The following is a 16,532-nucleotide window of genomic DNA, read 5'->3' on the forward strand; positions in this document are numbered from 1 at the left end:
TTTTCACTATCAGTCATAAAATCTATTAATCATTTTTCTCTTTCAATCTCAATTCAATATGCGGTTTCTCATAAAATAATAATCATGATGAAACTGAAATGTCATCAGTAATATGGTGAATGTTTCTAAATTTCCCTATCAAACATTATCTTCGATTTCTCAATTAATTTTCAAAACATCTTATATCTGGTTAATGAAATAAATAAATTAGATACACAGTTAATAATAATAGAAATATTGCAAGTAATGTAATAAAAATCAGTGAGCAATGATAAATAGATATTCTTGGATGAAAAGTATTCTAAACAATTTGAATACGAAAGCAGTTGTTCTCAATCATGTCTCAGTAGTCTTTTGTATTATTTCCTTTGACAATTTATAGTAAAGCCCAACCTCTCAGGTTCCACTGAAACGTCGAAGATAATAAAAGTGAAGCGTAGAATAAATTATCCTGGATGGTATAGCAATGAAAGAAGAGATCATTAAACTGGGTCAATTTACTACAAGTCGTCTCAAGAGGTCCTTTTGCTTCATGGAAAACTTGCCTTTGTGCTTTATACAACCTATCATATCTCGAAATGCAACCCTCAGTGCTTCCGATCTACACGAGGAGTATAATCCACGACTACAAGCCTCTTTCTCTAAATAAATTATTCATCAACTAAACTATCATATTGTATAATAATTATTTCTCTGATTCTTCATAAAAACCTCACAATTTAAAACTATTAACTCATGAAAGGAACTCAGATACTTTTCAATTCAATTCAAGCCACTTCATTTCTTCAAATCAAAGCTTATTGGGTCATGCTAAATTTTTTTCTTATTTTGATCTTTTATACTCCAATTAAAAGCCAGCTTCTTGCTAATTAAAAAGCAGTAGATAAATTGCTTTCTCGGATTTTTTTTATAATTCTTCTAATGGCAATGTATTCAACAGATTTAACGTATTCTTTCTTTTCATTATATTTTTAAACATACTAGTAATCTGACAGCATTTGAAAAATATTCATTACTTGTAATCAGCTCAATTATTTCATAAAAATGAATTCAATAAATAATCATTGATGATTTAATCGTGAAAACATTCCAACAATGTCCATAAAGTAATATTATAGCAAAGAATGCACGTTGAAAGCATGACTAGTATTTTATTCAAATACAATTCCAGTCCTCATGGTCACGTCAAAAAAACATGTAGGACATTCCAAAGTTAAAAGTGTCACGAAAAGTCCTTTACTATTTCAATTTTCTACATTCTTTATCTTTTTTTCATCAATCGCTTCCTTTTGTATTGACGATATTGAGGAAGTCCAACTCCTCAGGACTCCTAGAAAAGACCCACTATATTTACTTTTGCTGTGATTCAGACCAAGAGTTTGCATTACTTGAGTTTCATTTCATACAGAGCCACGACGTGGACAAGCCAAGAAAATCTAACACTAGCCCTCAGGTGAGAGAATGTTGACTCTGGGAATAAGTTCGGACATTGTGGAATTCGTACTACAACATAGCCGTCAGCATTATAAACGAGTTCCTTAATGGTCAAGTAATGAAATGACAAAGTGAACTTGTATGTTTCATCCCATTTTTGGTATTAATTATGGCTTTTACAAATAAATTCAATTAATAACAATGTTTTCCATTACTTTCTCAATTTAACATAATTATTTTACATGACATTGATTATATCACCTCTTTTCCATCCCTTAAATTAGTTCAAATATTTGCCATCAGTGTTGGCAAAACAAAACGAATTCAACGTTATTGAATATTATTCATCATAATCAATTATGTTACTAGTTTTGAAATACTTGGCATTGCATTTGTCACATTAAAATGATACAGGAAAATTAAATTACCAAATATTTTTGATGTTCCTGTCAATGAGTAAATTTTTATTGAATAATTAAACTGAAGTTCGTGTATGATTGAAATTATTCATTCTATTTTATTTTTAGTATTCAATATAAATATGTATCAAAATGTTATGAAAAAATATTGACTGATAGAAAAATGTGTCAACAATGCATCTCAAAATTAAAAAAAAATTTTTTTTATATTGATGAAAAAAAGATTTATTGGCGTACTACTTGAGATGAATTTTGAATCAGTTTTAATGAAATATTTTTGAATGAATAAATAAATAATATATGATTGAATCTCGGGAAGATTTATTTTGATGAAAATAAATGTGTCAAGAGAAGAATGCAAACCATTTAACAAGTTTATCAAGCGAATAAGAGAAAACAGAATGGCCTCACGATGACACGGTGGTAAATCTTGCAACTGTTTGGTGGTAATATTTTTTAGAGTTTCCTAGATGATATTACCTGGCTTGTGTTTATTGCATCGAAGGGGTCGCGTTCTCAGAATTGCTTCTGAGCATTCATTTGCGACTGGTTCCATTCCTTCTGACTATGCTGTTGCAGCTTTAAGAGTTGTTGCAGTGAGAGAGAAGCCTTCTCGCCAATTCTTCTCAAGGCTATCCTACCAACAAATCTCCTCACTTCAATGCACCAGCAAATTCATCTTCTTAATTCAGGATGCGTTTAAATAAATAAATTCAAAGAATTTATCTGAGATAATATCATCATTTGATTCAACGTTTATTCTGTGGAATAAATTCAAGAAAATGAATTTATATATTTACTCAAACACAATATTTATGTATATATCTATTCTAGGACTGGATTTCTCTTCTGTTAAAGGTCTATATACCATGTACAAAACTCGAGAATATTTCTCGAAAATTGACAATTATAAGAAAAATTTAAACTGCTCTCTATTGCTATACCAGACAGGATTAACCACGATTCAATATTTGTCCAACACACCGTATATGGATTCAATTCAATCAAAACGAGAATTATTACTACTCGGATCATTCGCTATTTTTTAACGCTAAATAATACTTTTTTTATTTTATTATTTTAAACTTGAATAAATTGATATAAATAATTTATTTTCAACTTATTAAAAAAAAGAAAAAATCTTTAGCCAAGTAATTAGATTCCAATTTTTTGATACTTGGTAATATGATGATGATTATTATGATAATTATTAAGAGATGATATAAAGTTTTTCCATTTTTTTTTTTTTTTTTTTTTTTTTAAATTAAAAATGTTTTCCAAAGTTATTTACTCGTTAGTCCGTATTTCCATTGATGATATTCAACAAATATTGATATTTCAATATCAACTGAGTTTTTAAGTGATTGCAAGACTAATACTGTTAAAATTTACCAAGTAAATTAATGCTATTTTTCCAATTGAATAAAGTCCTTTTTATTTAAAAAAAAAAATAAAATAAAAAACAAGTTATTTGGAGTAAATAATTAATATTATAAAAAAAAGTATAAAAGAATAAATACCATTTTTCATAATAAACCTGATTAATTACGAGCATATTTTAAATTACTGATTCTATCGAGTAGAAAAAAGACAAATACATATGTATGGAAACGATAAAACAATTCATATCAAATTCATTTCGTGTGGCTGTTGCCTCTGAATCATACACGAGTCTGTTCTCGATGAACAATGCCAAGATAATTGTTTTTTACTCTTTTTTTTTTTCATATCGATTTAGTGCTATCACTTATGTCACGTCAACCATATGTAAAATTCAGTTAAGTGTGTCGCAGTGTGGCCACTTGAACTAACAATAAATTTCAAAAAAGACTAACATTAATAAAAAATAATTATCGCTATTTGGAGATGTGGGAGAAATGTAAGCTCTTTCTATAGTTAATTTAAATAAAAATGATTAAATAAAATGTAAATAATGATACATGTAAGTTGTTCCTTAAGATGGTAATGGCAGCTTTTTTAGACAAATTATTATGGGTGGGTATTTAGCATTCTTATTGAATATTTTTCACATTAATGACTTGGAGAAATGTCTGAAATTTCGTTTGACCTTATCCGCCAAGGACTTTCTTATAAAATACTTTCTGCGAATCAATCAAAGAAGTATCATTTCATCAGCACTGAAAGATCACACAGGGAGCGGTAATTATGAAGACTTGTTTTTACTTAGAAATGAAGTACAACCAATCTTGGAGATTAATAAACGTAATCAATTGATATCGAGTATTTCTCACAGAAGCAACCTAATAAAAAGATGATAACAGTTGGTGGAATAATAATCATCTCTCAAATTCTGAATGGGCAAAATAGCCAAGTGTTGGCGTTAATTTCAGCCAACTTGAAGTTGATAAAAAATGGTTCCGCATCGATGCTTTATCCTCAACAGATTTCTTGCTTGAAAATCTCGTTTAAAGCAGCAAGAGAAGCCTACGCCTACGTGTTCTCCCGATTATTTCTCACAGATAATGGAACCCGACTCTGATTTCTGCCGCATCACCGAGAATAACTCACGCTTTTGCTTCTTCTTCTACTTTTATATACACTACTCTCCTCTCTTATCTTGTCTTTTATTTCTCTACTCTCTGTACCTCCATCCGCATCACAATCTACCTCTTTGCCTCATCCTCTTCTTGTATTCTTTCACTCTCTCTACCTCTTTGCGTCCATCAATGCCGTGCAACTTTTCTGACGGCCGATCACTCCCAGTAGTCGGGAAAAATCGTAACTCCTTTCTGTCCATTAAACTTCGATTTACTCTTTACTTTTTTACACTACAGTGTCATGTAAATGTCCACAAATAAAATTTTTACCCAAAAAACTCGATTAGTTTCAAGGTAAATTTCATCATTTTTCAGTCATATTTTTTATCAATATTTCCCTTAATTTATTCTTGTTTCATTTTCATCCTCATCAGTAAAGAATCATAGCTAATTACAAAATCGTATCTTTTTTAATTTTATCTTTTATGAATAATTTTGAAAATGAATTTTTTAAATGCATTACTTTGGTGTTGAATTAAGCTCCAAGAAGTTCTTCTTCTTTAATAGTATCTGAATAATTTCAACGAATAATTCATCTCCAATTCATTTTTCTCCATAAAAATTTTTGTAAAATTACATTATTTCTATAAATCATTTTTCAGTTTTCAGTTTAACTTGAAGAAGTCAACTCAATTGCTTTAATAGTTACGTTTCATGAATTCATGTTATACTTAAAAAATAAGTTAACATTCCTTCATCAATGATATTCTTTTCAAATTAAAGTTTAAAGAATAATTTTACATCAAAATAAAAATATTATATTACATTAATGATGTGATAGAGTTGAATGTTTTTTATCTATAATTAGTTTTCATATTGTAAATCTTTATTACGACTTGGTCGTCATAACAGGTCAATAACATTGTAACTTTTTTTAAATTGAGTTGACTATAAAGTCGTCAAAGAACTCATTTGCACATTTGAAAAATAACTGACAAGATTGCTCTGGAAAGTATATAAGAATGAAGAGGAAGAATGAAGTTGGAGACAGGTGCAATGTCTTGGGAAACACCTCTCTTATTTTTTTTTTTCATCCTTTTAGTCAGTTGACTTGGTTTTCTTTTGCGACTTCATGGCTTTAAGGTGTATTTATGCATCACGTCAACCAGTCAGCGATAGTTGGCAACCGGTTGAAACGTAAAGACACACTGTTTACGTCAAGTGAGGTATTACTGTTGCATTTTGCCAGATTTTTCACTCTAGAAAATACAGAGTGATTTATAAAACTGGTTATTGAATAGCTGTAGCTAAAAATACCGGTAATTTGCTCACAGCCAACACAATCTATTTCATTTCAATTTAATTATGTAATTTCGTATTCTTGCCATTTTTCTCTTTTGTTATTTAAAAGCAAAAAAAATAATTTAACTGACAGTTTAAACAGTCAAAGTCACATCATCAAAACGAGTAAGAATTTTAAATGAAGTTTACAAAATGATTCAAGAGAATATGAAGGACAAATTACAAATAACAATTTTGAATTATTTTTCAAACTAAATAAGTTGAGTTTAATGCAAAAATTATTTTATTATAAGTTATAAAGATTTCCTATTGAAGATAATATCTAATTAAAAATCTTTTATTTTAATAATCCAAATCTATTATCAAAACAAATAATATTAACGATGATAAAACTTGAAAAATGATAAATTAAAAGTCATACAGCCATTGGATTTTTTTAATCAGGCACTCGAGAAATTATTGTTCAAGTGGTTCTTCATCGAAGAAAGGAGATAGAAAGTCAAAAGGGTCTCTATGAAGCGTTTGTTCCTCAAGAGTTGTTAGAATAAGGGGGCCAAGAATCTCAACGCGTATAAGAATATTATTTTGTGCCCCTTTTTCCTTTCGATCACTGTATAAAACGGTGGGGGAGGTTATTTATCTATTCCTTTCTCTTTTACTTGCTCGTCAAGTTCTGTTTAATTTTTGTATGGTGGAGTTGCAATGGTGGAGATAGGCATAACAAGGAAGAGAAAAGAATCAAGAGGAAGGGATGAGGAAGCTAAAGAGAAGTTGTAAGACTACTCAGAACTCTGTAGTTTAGTTGTCGTGGGACGTGCTTCTCAAATTTATATCTTTTCCTTCTCTTCTTGTCTGCTCTTCGCATTTCTGTTCGTGAGACGACAATTAAATCATCGACCTGACGTTTTAATTAACATATAAATTTTATTTTAAAGTCATTCCTGCTGAATCTGAAGAGTTAATAGTAATAAAAAGCAAAAGTGATCTAAATTTTTTATAACACGTTATAAATAATTGATCATTAGATCAATGGAAATATATATTGCTTTATAGCTTTATACCTATCAAATAAGTTGTTTCATAATAAATCATATTTAAGTCATTTTCGAATGCCTCTTTAATATTATAATTTATTATCGTAAAATTTATTTTTAATCCTAATCATTTACGGTAATTTATTAGTGTGCAAAAAATATGGGAAAAAAATTTGAAAGGTAAGGAAAAAATGAATAATTGCAATAGCAGTTAATTGATAACTTGAAATGATAATCAGTAAAATCAGTAGAAAAGCGAGATTATTAAAACGAAGTTAATTGGCCACACATAATCGGTTATTTCCCACAGGATTATTGTTATTATCTCTACACACATCGTACCACTAGAGTGAGAGAGAAAGATGTATCATAGCTCTAATATCATTTATAAATTTATTAAAATATCAATCTCAGATATTTGTTATCTCTTTTTCTTATTTAAAAGATTTAAAGATAGATAAGTAAGGTATCGCCATCATAATTTCCGCCTCCTTCTATGCTATCGATCATCTATCAGGTATTGTATCGTTAGCCTCGATTCTTACTCTAGACTAGATCTATGTGCAACAGTTTGTTTGACGTTGAATAAACTCGTTTTTTTATCCATTAATTATATTTATTATTAATCAAATAATACAATAAACTTTATCGCATTAAAATCATGTAAACAATAACGAATAAAAAATAAATCTTTATTTATTTATTAATTGGAAAATTCCTAAAAATGACTACTGTTAAGACTTAAGACATATTTAGAGAATGATTATTTGGTAAATTTATTTGAACGTGTGGAGTAATTACTTTAAATCATTTTAAATAGTTAGAAGATACTTGAGAAACAGTTTTTAAGTGAAAGAGATAGAGAAAAAGGAATTTCTCAATGTCAAAAATAATTTTGAAACTCAAATTGCTCTAAAACATCATGTGAAATGTGTTAATGTTATTGATATACAGTTTTTTTGCTCTTTTTTTTGAGTGAAGAAGAAAAAATTAGCCGACGTGAGTGTTGTATAAATGGCCCTCGTGTATACTAAACCACCTGTTCACACACTTGGTATATTGTCGTCACTCGTACCTGGAGGATAATCCAAGGATGAAGGTGTCAGTGACGCGAGAGTAAGCAAGACATGCGTATGGTAATATATACCAGTTGGTCCCGCATGATCCGATAATGTTATAAGTATAGTATGTACTTAAGAATGTTGTTCATCGCGGTTACACTTTTTCATTGTCAAAGGGGATTCCGGTCCCCCTTTTATTTTTACATAATCGTCTTAAAAAAAAAAACTACTTCAATTCAATTTTCGTGCCACTTTTTTTTCTGCTAATTTGTTCTATCCTCATCAATTAACCATCAACAATTTTTAACGTTACAATAATCAAAAGTTTGATCCCAAATAGTGACAGATATTAATCACACTGGAATCAAGCAAATATTATTATTTAAAATCTTTAACAAGAAATAATGTCTAAAATGAGTAGCGAGTAAATTACGAGATGAAACCATAAAAATCCCCATTATTATATGATTCAAATGAATAATTTGTTAATTAAGCGAATAATAAATATATTGGAAAATAATAAATAAAATATTAAAAGAATAGGCGTTCAATTAAAACTTATGAGGGAGTAACAGTTTTCATTGTATTCTGTTGATTGTAATTAAAGCCATGTTACATCAGTTGATGGATCAAAAGATTCATCATAATGAGGAGAGTATAGTTGATGGTAGAGTTAAAATTACTAAATGTACATCGAAAAAAAGGAATGTACGTACAATACAGTCGAGTATATAAAGTTTGAACTTAGTATATGTAATAGACTAGCTTGTGGAGTACACAAAATAGGTATTTTGTGTACTCTACTCAATAGAGAATGAGAATATACATAGAACCACTGTCAGGATGTCTGGAATATCCGATTACGTTCAACTATGACGATAAAATTCCTTGACGTCCAATGCATACATATTAAAGTTACCGAATCTCTCAAACGTTTATATTTTCATTTAAATTTCATTTGATTTCCCCAATCCTATCATATTTTTTATCTTCACTTCTACAATAACATTATTGAAAACAATTTTTAACTTTCGTGTTTTTCAAAATTTCCTTCAATGATTTTTATCATCTAATTCAATCTTTATCTTGTCAAAAAAATTTATCTTGCATTCATTTTCAAAAATTTTCATTTCTTTTTAGACAAATGATTTTCAATTATTTTTGATGTCTTCGTCTTTTAATATTATTTATACTTTTATTGAGAACAATTTAACTTTTCAATCTTGAAAAAGTTTCAGGATTTTTATCATTTAATCAAACTTTTTTCCATGTAATACTAAAAAAAGTTGTCAGTATTTTTCCATTAACGTTAAAGACTCGTAGTAGTGTACAATTTCACACTACAAAGTCGGTGTATCAAAGTCGATTAACTGATCGACCGTGTCTGTGGGGAAGTTTCAGATTGTGTAACATTACTTGAAGCTATCGAGAGAAAGAAAAATGTATACTACTAAACATTTATTTAATTTTTTTACTCATTAGGAAATTGATAAAAGTTATACAAGAAACTTTGATGTTTTTATTACTCACTCGATAATCTTATGATATCTCCAACAACAAATAATATTGATCTGATGGTTGAATTAAATTTTTTGAGTCATTTAGATTTTAAAGTAATTCAAAGCTAAGTAAATAAGTAATTAAGACAAGACATGTATTAGTTTATAATCTCTTCTACTAAAGATTCTCATTGAAAGGAAAGAGTATTACGAAAAGTGAGTCTATCAAAAGAATTGGAGACTAATGACTCCTAAAGGATATTATTGTTGACTCACGAATAGAAAGAGGGCAATTCTTATTCTCGAGGGCAAAGAGCAGAAACCACAGACCTTTCAAACCGGTCTGGATCCCTGAAAAATTTTACTAGCTATTAAAGTATCGATCATCATATATTGATCGAAGATGTACATTTATGATCCAAGATATTTTAGTTTAACTGCATTGTCATCATCTTACTATTATTACATATATATATATATATATATGTTTAAGTTTTAAAACCGGATCACAGTTTCTTAATTTTTGTTTTATTATTTTATTTCTTGTCTCACATTTTTTTCCTGCATTCGAGGATTGGAGAACACGTGTTAGTTCTCAGCTACTCGATGGTCCTTCAAGGGATTTTTATGGAGATAAAATGAAAAAGTGTGTAAAAGTGTGTAGGAGAGTCGCGAAAAAAAAAAGAAAAAAATTCTCATTGTACTTTCGAGAATCTGCAGTAAATCCTACTGGAGTCCAACATGGATTAAATCTATTTTATGGACAAATACTCGATCGATTTAGAGGTAATTCTACGGGGCCTAGCTTGTGTATGAACGTTGTTTTAAATATTTATTGCTCAATATAGCAATGAATAAATAAACTCTGATAATAAAAAAATAGTCAAAGAGTGAATAAAGTCAAGAAAACTATAGAGAAGGGAAGGAATCATGATTTTCTATTTACTTCAATACAAATCACTTCGTTTCCTTGCTGAATGCCTAATGTATTTGTCCTGTAGATTCGACGCGACGAGAGCCTCTGTTGCTTTCGACATTTATTTATCGATGGCATTTGAATCCCATGTGGAAGGGATCGTAAAATTTTTTCAACATCCCGTTTGTACAATTTAAAAGTCAATGGAGTGAGGTCACAACTCAGCATTACCTCCAACGAGTTTTCAAATTTTATCCCTAAATTACGCACTAAAATATACATCAATTTTCGCCCTTTTATCATCCATATAAACTCACCAAAATATCCATTATCAAATTAATATCTACAACTCAAAATTACCTTCACATACATTCATTATTTTCAACTTGGAACTCAAAATTACCATTCCAACATTGACATCATACCCTGTGATATCCGCTATATATTATGCGCTATATAATATAATGAAGAATCAAGTCACTCGTCATTTAGGATTATTGTTTTTTCTCTAGACAATTTAAACTAAAAGATCATTTTGATCGGAATGCGTGATCACTAAAGCTATAAAATATAATATTGACATCTTAAAGTATAAATAAAAATGGTTTTACATTGAATAAATCATGTCTTAACATAACCAAGAGCATCTCAGAACGTCTCAATACAGAGCTATAAGCGCGTCAAGCTTCCGCAATATTGCATATTCCCTGCGGGCAATGGCCTACACCCAACGGAACATACTAAACAGCCAAAGCACTCGGGTTAGACCGTGTCGTTGCATCATCCCCGAGGTCCTCAATATCAAGCTTGCCACGTGGATCTCTACTCGCGATTACTCACGTGGCCTCTCAACTCCTTCGTGGCTCCCAGCACGACCTTGGTTCTCGATTAAACTTTCAACTCCGGTCTGTTATATAGCATATGTACTATACGAATAAGTATACGATCTAGAGATCTATCAGTCCATTTTAACTTGTCCCTCGCGCATTCTCTCTTGATCTCTAGCAGATCTAGTCCGTTCATTGCCTCCGTTCTTTTCTAACGACCTCCGGAAAACGACCTCGTTTTAAAGATTTAAACTCCTTACACTAAAAGTCCCATTCAATTCTTTCACCACCCTATTTTTTATGTCAACTATTCCATTAATTAACTCTTTTATTTATATCCTTAACAATTATAGCATTTTCTACTCAGCATTCACTGAATCAACAATAATTTTTTAATCAAATAAAAAAATTATTATCACTTATGTAAATATATTTTTTTTCTTTTTTCAGATATAAAAAATGGAAAAAAAGAAGAGGAAAACAGTGTGATAATTTAGCTTATATTTAATGATTTTTAATTAAAAATATTTATAATATAGTGCACATGTCCTAGCACACTAGAGTCTGATAAAATAAATCAATCAACCCCAACGAAATGGCGGAGTATATTAGAGTGAAATAGATATGAAAAGAGAAAGGACAAATACGAAGGGCGAAACAGTTTCAAACATGAGAGAGTGAGAGAGAATAGTGGAGATGAAGCATCAGAGAGATGGGTGCATTGACTTGGTCGCATTACCAGAATGATTGACGCGATTCCGTTAGCCGTCTGTGCGACTCGCAGACCTGGGCTAATTGTCAAATTACGGAGATTAGAACAGTTAATGGACAGACACCAAAGGGAAACCCGTGGTCGCGTGGACATGCGAATTGCCACAAGAGAATCACTAATCGTCCTGCGCAGAATCAATTCCATTTCTCCTACCCTTTCATACCAAAATCAACCCTTCCGTGCCTCTATACTCCCTACCTTTACTTCTCAAGCCACATCAACCCTTCCTGCATCCACCGGCTGCTATCATTCGCGTTCGCGACTTCAACCCAACTCATTCTTCAACTCTCCTCTCTGATACCTCTGCTCTTATCTTCCACTTGTGATTATTCTCTTCATTCCCTCCACTCATTTCACCTATCTACTTCAAATAGTTTAATTGACCTTCTTCCTTTTACATTCACTATTCAATTTGCTTAATGACTTGAACTTTAATCAAAAATATTTTCAAACTCTTTTACTAATACTTAGATAAGTGAATTGTTGTAGTGAAGTTTTCATTTATTTCTTTCGTTATTGTATTGCTCGTTATGTTCAAAATTGAAAATAGAATATACATGTAAGTTATCAAGAAGTATGTGAGAGGCAGGTATAACAGATTAAAAAAAAATCATTTTCTTATCTAACATATTATCTTAATAATAAAACAGCTATATTGTTTCTTATAAACTCTTTCGAATAAAAATTTATTATCATATTTAATTTTTAATCGAAATAAAATGTTATACATTTTTTATTTTATTCCATTAATACTTTCTATGTTAGATAAAAACTTTAAATAAAAAGATAACACAAATAACCTGTGGTTACCATCAAAGGAAAACATCATCTACTAACATCGAAGAATGTTGTTTCAAAATTTTGTGGTTTAAAGAAAGTTACAACGATAAGTAGGACTTTTTTCATCAAAATTTGATAACAAAAACAGTAGAAAGAATGATACTTTCTCCAGTAATATTAGTGGTGTTTAAGGTGAATATAATTTTAAATAAAAATTAAGGTGAAATATTGATAATAGTCAAGCGAAAAAGATTATTGAGATAAAAAAGAGTTTTAAATCAAGTAAAAAGGTTTCTAACAAATGTTTAAAAGTCTCTATCTCAACTAAAACTATGTTATCTTTTATTACTATGGACAGCGGCAAGTCAGTAATAAAATATGAAGCTAAAGCGACCGCAACAGCATCAAAACCCCATGAAAACATCATCGGATAATCTTCAACAAAGTTCAATCTCTTTTCAACTTAAGCAAAAAATACGAAAGGGGGTAAAAGAAATTGTATCTTTTTTTTTACTCCTGTCACTTCAACTTAAATTATTCTTCATCATCGATTCAGATGATTAAACTTTTATTTAATATGAATCGACAGATACTCTAGCTCTCAATACTTTAATACTTCAATATAATATTATGATATGTATAATAATATAATGATACGTTTTACTTTGCAGCTAAGGTAACTCAACTATAAAAATGACATCAATACTGCTGAAAAATCACCAATTATGCAATGAATACTCTTTATGCTTTTGATTGTTGCTCAGAAAGCCTAGTTTTGGATATTGGCTTTCGGGCAATAATCATAATCACGGAAGAGTAGAGATACAACAATTCATCGAATACAATCAATTCTCTATTATTTTTTTTCCATGTATAATATTTATCTGTTAAATGTTTTTTTTTCAGTTAATTGGAGTAAAAACTTTATAACAATAATATTTACAATAACTGCAACCATTGAACTTGTAAATAAAATTTTCCTACATTCGTTCTTTCACGATGATCAACTAATTTTTGCCAGTATGAAAATTTTTAAAGATTTATTATTATTTATATTATTTATTCTTAATTATTGTAATAATCATTGTTAAATATATTTGAATAAACGAATAGTTATGAGGTAAAAATTTTTTAATAATTTTATAAATGGATTTTAGTGTTAACGAAAAACAATAGGCGCTAACAAATGTAATTGAGTAAACGAGGATCATATTTAATAGATTTATTGCATAAATGTTTGCTAATAATTATTTGTCTTGGATTTCCTAGAAAGCTTTTAATTACTATAAAACGTGTTGAAGTAAATACCAGCTATCAATTAAACTTGAGTGATGTATATTTAAGAATGTTTGACTTACCGATCTCCTCACAGATCTCGCAGTAGAATAATTCACGACTTCTGTCCACGAATCCAATCCCAGCCTTCTTTTCCACTTGACGTCGTTGGCTTTTCATTCGTTGATTTTCTAACCACATAAATCCTAGAATGGTATATTGTGTAATTTCTGTTGTATTAGAAGGCCGTAGTTATAAACATACTCGTAGAAAAAAAATAGGACTTGAATCACTCTAAGAATAACATAAAAATAATCAAAACTTATAAATTGTCAAACATTTATCTATATAGCTGTATAAAATTACTTTCTCACCTCTTTAAACAAAGGCTTAAAGATGAATGGACATTGATGATGGAATTACTACTACTAATGTTTCCGCGATCTGTGAACAATTCAAAAATATTGACATTACTTTTGCATTAAAGTGAAAAATTTTCTTGTTTTCCTGCAATCTAACTAAAATATTTCAGAACATTTTAAAGAATATAAATCTTTATAGCATCAATGTGTTTTTTGAACGTAGAACCGACATAAATATTCAATAACACTGCACTCATTATTCTTACAGCTTTTACAATAAAGTTGAGAGATTATTATTTGTAAAAATCCTTTACAAAGCAATTTTTTATACTGAAATACGTTTAGTAAATTTTACTTAGGTACTTTGAAAAATATAAATATTAAGTCATTAAAAATATATTAGTAATTGTACCATTATTTTAAGGTATATCATGCCAACAAATCCGGTAAAATTTTTATTGGTAATAACGAAAAAAATTGAAAAAGTTTTTATGACAAAAATAAAATTATTATAAGTAAAAATTCAGTTAATAAAATTGGTAATTAAAATATTATCAATTATTGAACAAATCATATGTAAATCCTACTATTATATATTGCAAAGAGTAGTAAAAAATGCTATCATTTAACTGACATTCCATTGAATAAAAATTCTACAGTTTTCGTATCAAGTATCAAAAATTTACTTATACGTCAGTCTACGTTCCAATTACCTTCTAAATACACCTTTCAGTCGAGAAATATTTTCTATTCTTCTATAAATAAGGCTTTTTTCTAGACTGACAGTCATGAAAGCTGAGAAAAGCCGCGACTGGGAAACTCGAGTGTTTTCTGACATGTCAAACTTCTGTCTCTTTTTTACATCTATGTTTACGTATCACTTTTGCTCCCTTGCAAAAGTCCCATACACAATCCAAAGGCTATGGGGTGGAGAAGATATGGGTCAGACATGCAAGATTAAAATTTTAAAAGCATTTCAAAGTACCACTAATTTGCCGTCTGGTTTTGTTGTTGCTTGTAACTTTTATTGTCTGGCATTGCGTTACCTCCGCCCATTTATTCGCTTCCTCCTCTTCAGTACATAAATGTTTAGCCACGTAGTGTCAGGAAGATGTGACAGTAGCGGAAGCTGTGCAATATATATATCCAGAAGATCAGGCAAATCATTCCCCTGAAATAGTTGACAGATTGACAGTCGGTCGCGTTAAGGTTGTCGTTAATATTTTAGTTCGTTTCACCTGTCAACTAAGGCGAGACTCTATGTTTAGTTTGGCCTGGCGAACTTTCGACCTGAAGTGACCCCACTGCATCGATGATACCATCACCTGCAAGGATCAACGATGAAGTAGCGAAGAAGAATTGAAACGAAAGCCTAAAATAAACTTCGTATTGATTTTAACATTAAATTCATTCAGAATTTAAAATAGCCCGTGTAAATTTTAATGTTGAAAAAATTCCAAGAAATAATTTTTAGTTCAATATAAAATAAAACATTAACATAATCATTGAACAATTTTATGAAAATAAATCAAGCTTCGAAGCTAAAGTTTCTTCGAGTTTATACTCAATTAAAATAATATTAAATTTTGTTTGAGAAATTTAATTTGCGAATCAATGCCACCCTTTACTATGTCTCTTTATTCCCTTTAGTTGTTAATGTGGTACCTGCCTTCTATCATGCTGTCTCTTAGTACGAAATAAATTATCACTTCTCTTCCAAGCCCACTAATCTCTCGAAGCATTACTAATGGATGTATCATTTATTCATATAAATTCATGATAATTTTAGTTGAAATTTTAGTGACAATTTGTCTGCAATACAAGAAAGACATAAGTTAATAAAAGATTTTTTTTTTTAATTCTCCATGTCCCATTATTGTATTTTTATTAACCGATTCAATAATGAATTGGAGAAAATTAAATTATTCAATTTATTACGTACTACTTAAACTATAATTTTTAGGTTTGAATGAATAAGCTTGGAAAAACGAATAAATCCAATGATTTCTAAACTAACCTCTTAATCAAACAAATTATCCAGATATGGATCTTTGAAGACTGTTTACGCTTGCAAAATTTAATACACTCATTAGCAAATCGTTATCGAATCAAATTATCAGTAAAAAAAAAATGTTTAAGAAGAAAGGAAGAGTAGGCAGGTTGTCTACTACTCACAATCTTTCATCCAGGAACACAGGAATAACAGGTTTTTAAGGATAAAACATAGTCTTGAACGTGGTTTGTCTGTGGCCTCAGGGTCTTCTTTGGAGACTCTTGCAGACGATATCTTCGAAGATGAGTGACAAGGATAATAATGTCTATCTTCATGAGATGTAAGAGGTGTGAGTGACCC

This window comes from Chelonus insularis, unplaced genomic scaffold, assembly GCF_013357705.1.
Source record: "Chelonus insularis isolate UGA/USDA-ARS -01 unplaced genomic scaffold, ASM1335770v1 contig_270_pilon, whole genome shotgun sequence".
NCBI lineage: Eukaryota > Metazoa > Arthropoda > Insecta > Hymenoptera > Braconidae > Chelonus > Chelonus insularis.